Source organism: Capsicum annuum, unplaced genomic scaffold (genome assembly GCF_002878395.1).
Source record: "Capsicum annuum cultivar UCD-10X-F1 unplaced genomic scaffold, UCD10Xv1.1 ctg82956, whole genome shotgun sequence".
In the NCBI taxonomy this organism is placed as follows: domain Eukaryota; kingdom Viridiplantae; phylum Streptophyta; class Magnoliopsida; order Solanales; family Solanaceae; genus Capsicum; species Capsicum annuum.
The window spans coordinates 164,193-170,704 of NW_025893787.1; the positions used below are offsets into that span (position 1 = coordinate 164,193).

Genomic DNA, 6,512 nt, shown 5'->3' on the forward strand with positions numbered 1-6,512 from the left:
AATAAAGCACTGTTTTACGATAGGGACTTAAAATAGTCATAGTTTCTTACCCGTTTATCAGATTTAGGCAAATTTTATATCAATAGAAATCTTATTGAATTTCCCTAATGAAAAAGTGAAAATCTTAAAAATTCCCCATCTAATAAATAATCTTAGGCATATTTATATATTCAAAGCACCAATATGCACCCAGATTTAGACTTAGTTCAAGAACTTTTGTATGAATTCTTAAGTATAATTCAGCTTTTATTCTGTTTCATGCCTAATGGATATGATTAGTACTTTTAGGTTCAAAATCATGAATAATTATGCATAATTGGATACAATGAGGATATGGAAGTAGTGAAAGAATGCAAGGGAGTAGAATTAAGCTGGAAAAGAGAAGCTAGAAAGTAGGAATCCTCATTTGAAGACACTCCGCGTCGCAGGGTTCAACAAACTAGCAATGGACAAATTCCAGTGAAGTTTTGCAAAACTATCGCATTGTGGAGTAGTTTCATTTACCAGATTTAGCGACCTGAAGGTTTAGCGCATCGCGGAGGATGATAATTTTGCAATTGTCCAAATTTAGTGGCTAACGCGATAGTGGAGCATCGCGGTGAGGGTGCATTTTACAATTGTCAGGGGATATTTGAGCTCCATGATTTCTTAGATTTTAATGAAAAATAGCAATCGAAGTCATGGCGCGTTGCTCCGTTGGAAAAATAGGGAATATTTTAAGTGTTTTGGCCCTACTATAAAAGGAAAATTCCAAGATAATGTGGGAGACTTTTTGTCAAGCAAAGTAGTGGTGGAAAGAAAAAAATTCTCTCTTTTAGGGTTCTAAAACATCTTTTTAAATTTCTTTACTTCAAGTATTGTTTTGGGTATGATTTATTACTTATTTTGGATGATGAATTCAAACATGAGTAGTTAAACACCCTATTTCTGGGGTTGAGGCTAAGAACATGATTACACTTTAATATTCTTATTCATAGTTTCCTTTTGCAGTATAATATGGGTTGTTCTTTATTTCTTGATCTTACTATTTTAAATATTGGCCACCATTAGAAAAAATTTATTTCTATGTGAATCCGGGAGGAGAATCATAAGATAGAAGGAAGAAACTAGGGATCAAGGTTCTTATTCTTTTATAAAATAAGGGATTTGAATTAGCATCTAGGATAGGTATATACCTAGAAGCCTTGCTTGTTTCACTTCCAAGAAGAAAACTTCATGAATCTAGAAGATTTGTTGTAACTATTCAGGAGTTGTAGTTACAACATTAAATAGATAGAAGATTTGAGGTCGGGAGACCAAGATCGAGGAATAGCCCTTGCGAACCAGCAACCCAATAACCAATTAGACTATGCTAAGAACAGATAATTATATGACTATTCATAATACCTCAACCTTGGAATCATCCTCATCATCGATTACAACTGTTGCTTGCTTTGCTCTAGTTATAATTAATTATTTCTTGTTTAGTAATTTACAATTTATTTAAAGAATCAAATTAATCTTGATACCATAAATCCATTAATACTCAATTTTCTTGAACTAGAGAGTGAGTAAATTTCTAGTTTATTGATCCTCAAGGGAACGATATCTAACTAAGTCATTATATTACTTTCACGTTTACGTATACTTGCTTGTGCATAGAGACACAACAAGTTTTTGGTGTCGCTTCTAGGGATCAAATAGAATTAGTAAATTGCTTTAATTTTTGGTTTTTGATAATAAGTTTAAGTGTTAACAACTTGATCTTAGCTGCTGAATTCTTGGAGGTTAAGTTGAACATTGGAATGGCTAGGGATAAAGAGTTAGTAGACCCCTTTACAGAACCAAAAGTGATTTTTCATCCGCGACAAAGAGCTCAATACTACACTCAACAAGGACCGATGGCGGAAATACGCGATCGTATAGTTGTTGATCCAAATGTTGAAAATGTTCCAGCTCATGTTGTTCCAGTTATTGCTGTTCAACCAATCAAAAGACCTATTCGAGAAGTGGAAATCCCACTTACACACCTTATAACTAACAGTATTCTGAAGCCTGAACCAGGAGTTCAGTGGGAATTGAAAAAGAATATGGTGCAATTGTTGAGATCTGTGGGAGAATTTCAGGGACTCTCACATGAGGATCTGCAGCAGCACTTACAAACCTTCCTGTAGATAAGTGATACATATATTTCTAAAGATGTGAATACTGATTATGTCAGATTTATACTCTTTCCCTTTTCTCTACTAGAGGAAGAAAAGAGATGGCTACTTGCTGAACTACACCAATCTATCACTATATGGGAAGATTATGCTCGAAGGGTTCTTATTTGATTTTTTTCATCTCAGAAAAATGCACGATTGAGGAGTGAGATATTAATTTTCAAACAGAAAGATGGAGAAAATCTCTACCAAGCTTGGGAGAGATTCAAGGACATGGTTAGAAGTTGTCCTCATCATCATCAATCAAATAATGTTTTGGTGCATACATTTAGAAGGCCTTGAGTTTAATACAAAGATTGTCTTGGATTCAACCGTAGGGGATTAAGATTTAGAGAAAACAAATGAAGAATTGTATACCTTGCTGAATAGAATAGCACAAGGGAATCGTGATTGGCATGCAAACTCAACAAATGCTCCTAAGAAGGTTGCAGGTCTTTTGGAGGTTGATCAGTTCACTATATTACAAGAATAAATTGCAGCAATGCAGAACCACATGACTACTCAGCTTAACAACTTAAAGTTGGGTATAACACAACTAGTAGCCACAACCAATGTAGTTCAATAGGTATATTCATGGTGTGAAGTTTGCAGAAGTGGTGAGCATAAAGTAGATGCATGTTCTATTAATCCAAATTCAGTCAACTACATGGGGAATGCAAATCATCAGGGTCAATAGAATTTTGGCAGTACATAAAATCGAAATTGGAGAAACTACTCTAATTTCTCATGAGGTGGAAATCAGGGGAAAAATACAAATTAGAATAAGGGACCAATGCAACCAAATCCATAGCCAGTTCAGAACAATTAGATGACTACTTCAAATAGTAATATGGAGGAGATGCTTAAGCAGTTTATGGTTCAACAAGCACAGTTTACGGTGGACATGAAGGCTCAATAGGCACAATTTACAGCTGAGTTGAATAGTCAATAATTGCTCACAAAAAACCTGGAGTTAGAGTTAGGTAAAATTGTAGGATCACAGAATACAGGGTCACAAGGAGCATTGCCTAGTAACACTGAGGCTAATCCTAAATAGGTGAATGCATTTATAACAAGCAGTGGGCTGTAAACTAAGGAGATAATTCAGGAGTAGAATAATCCCATGGTCACTGATGATAGTTTGCAAGAGAATGCAGAAGTGGAAGTAAAAACAAAAAGAGGCTAGTGATGAGATTCATATAGAGATATAGAGAAGAAGACTATTCCCTTATTCTTTACTCAAAGGGAAAGAAAGCTTTAAGGGGAAGCCAGTTTTAAGAAGTCTTTAGATCTTCTAAAATAAGTCCAAGTAAACCTTCCTCTTGTTGACATTCTACTAAGTATGCCAAATTATGCTAAATACATAAAGGATATTGGTGCTAATAAGAATCGATTGACTGAATATGCTACAATTGCACCTACTCAAAAGTGCATTTCTAAAATTCAAAATAAACTACCTAGAAAATTGAAGGATCCAGGGAGTTTTATTATGCAGATTACCCTGGGTCAAACTATTTGTGCACGTGGATTGTGTGACTTGGGGTCTATCATAAATCTCATGCCCACGTCATGTACTGGAAGATGGGTATTGGAAGTCCAAACCCATGACTATTGTGTTGTAGTTTCCAGATAGGTCACTTGCTAGACCGGATGGTATTATTGAAGATGTACTAGTGCAAGTGGAATCTTTAATCTTTCCTATGGATTTTGTAATTCTTGACTTTGAGGATGATCCAGCTATTCCATTTATTTTGGGACTACCCCTTTTAGCAATAGGGCAGTCACTCATTGATGTGGCAGCTGGAAAAATGACAATGCAAGCACACGATAAATTAGAGGTTTTTGATATGTACAAAGTATTGAAATTACCAGCCATATATGAGGAGTTGTTCTCAATATTGGTTATTGATCTTTCTTCGGAGTGGCAGTTGCTTTTGTCTAATGATCCATTAGAGCGAGCTTTGATGGATTATTATCAGCATAGGCATTCAAAAGTATAGGAATTGGTCTAGGTTATGAATTTACCTATAATTAAGACAAATAAACTGATGATCAAGCCTTTGAATAGATCAATTGGTCCACCACCCAAGCCTTTAGATAAAGAGGCTCCTAACTTGGAGCTTAAGGTTCTTCCTCTTCACTTATAATATATTTTTCTTGGTGATCAAGATACCTTTCCTATTATTTTGTCTGCAGAATTATCTGATGTATAGGTAAAGAAAGCTGTAGTAGTACTTAAAAGGAGAAGAAAGGCAAATTACTGGCAGATATCTGATATTTTAGGAATAAATCCAGTATTTTGCATGCACAATATTTACATAGAAGAGGGGTACAGACCTAGAGTGTAGCAACAAAGGAGGTTGAATCCTATGATAAAGGAGGTGGTCTGGAAAGAAGTGATCAAGTGGTTAGATAGTGGTATTGTCTACCTAATTTCTAATAAAAAATGGGTGAGTTTGGTGCACTATATACCAAAGAAGGGAGGAACAACAGTAGTGACAAATAATGATAATGTGTTGGTTCCCACACATACAGTGACCGATTGGACAATATGTATAGAATATCGGATATTACATGAAGCAACTCGTAAAGATCACTATCTAATTTCCTTCATTGATCAAATGCTAGATAGATTGGCAGGGCAAGATATTATTATTTTTTGGATGGGTACTCTGGCTAGAATCAGATAAGCATAGCATCGGAAGACCAAGAAAAGACCATGTTCACTTGTCCATATGGTACATATGCTTTCAAACGCATGCCATTTGCCTTATGCAATGCACCTGCTATATTTCAAAGGTGTATGATGGCAATATTCTCGAACATGGTGAAGGAATTTTTGGAGGTATTCATGGATGATTTCTCAGTGTATGGGAATTTATTTGAAAAATATTTGGAAAATCTCTATAAAGTTCTAGCTCGATGCAAAGAAATAAACTTGGTGTTGAATTGGGAAAAGTGCAATTTTATGGTTAAGGAAGGAATTGTGTTAGGCCATAAAGTGTCATGCAAAGGGCTGGAAGTTGACAAAGTAAAGGTTGAAGTGATTGAAAAGTTGCCTCATCCAGTTATAGTCAAAGGCATTCAAAGGTTTTTGGGACATGCTAGGTTCTATAGACTATTCATTAAAGATTTCTTAAAGATTGCAAGTCCCATATGCAAATTGTTAGAGAAAGAATCCAAGTTCGTGTTTGGAGCTGATTGCCATAAAGCATTTGAAAAGCTTAAGATGAAATTTACAGAAGCACTTATTTTGATCGTATTAGATTGGGAGTTACCTTTTGAGATAATGTGTAATGCTAGTTATATTGCAATGGGAATAGTGTTAGTCAAAGAAAAGAGAAGATATTTCTATTGATCTACTATGCTAGTAAGGTACTGAATGATGCTCAAGTTAACTACACAGTTACAGATAAAGAGATGTTGGTTGTGGTATATGCATCCAATAGGTTTCAATCTTACTTAATTGGTACCAAGGTCATTTTTCATATAAACCATGTTGCTATTAAGTATGTTGTAAACAAAAAGGATGTAAATCCATGACTAATTAGGTGGATTCTGCTACTTTAAGAATTTGATCTTGAGGTGCGTGATAGAAAGAGAGTTGAAAATCAAGTTGCTGATCACTTATCAAGGCTAGAAAATCTTGACCATATTATGGATGACTTCTAGAGTATCAAGAAAGACTTTCCTGATGAGAAGTTATTGTTATTAGAATCAGTTGAGTTCCCATGGTATGCTGACATTGTAAACCTGATAGTTTGTGGGGTGTATCCTCCCTAAACCACCTCACATCAAAGGAAGAAATTACTTCATAATTATTGTGCTTACATTTGGGATGAACTGTATCTTTTCAAGCAGGGTCCAAATAGAGTGATTCGTAGGTGTATCCCAAAGGCTAAATTTTTAAAAATGTCATAAAATTACCACTCAACTCCATATGGTGGATATGGACTGCGAGGAAAGTGTTGCAATCAAAATTTTCTGGCTGACTCTATTTAGAGATGCAGTGGTGTTTGTAAAGAGTTGTGATCAATGCCAAAGTTGGGTACTATATCTAGGCATCATGAGATGCCCCTGAATAATATTTTAGAAGTAGAAGTCTTTAATGTTTGGGGGATTGATTTCATGGGCTCCTTCTTATCTTTGAAAGATAATTTATACATTATTATTACAGTTGAGTATGTCTCTAAATGGGTGGAAGCTATGGCAAGTCCAAATAATGATGCACGAGTGGGTGCTAAAATTTGTGAAGAACATATTTTCTAGATTTGGTACGCCAAGTGAAATAATTAGTTATAGAGGTATGCACTTTATGAACAATTGGTTTAA

General features: G+C 35.2%; 1 non-coding gene across 1 annotated transcript; it reads right to left on the minus strand.

Annotated features, from left to right (window-relative positions):
• Positions 1-2,336: 2,336 nt before the first annotated feature.
• Positions 2,337-2,443, minus strand: LOC124895562. The gene has a single exon (XR_007051800.1). It is a non-coding gene; the product is annotated as a small nucleolar RNA R71 (small nucleolar RNA).
• Between the last annotated feature and the right edge of the window lie 4,069 nt (positions 2,444-6,512).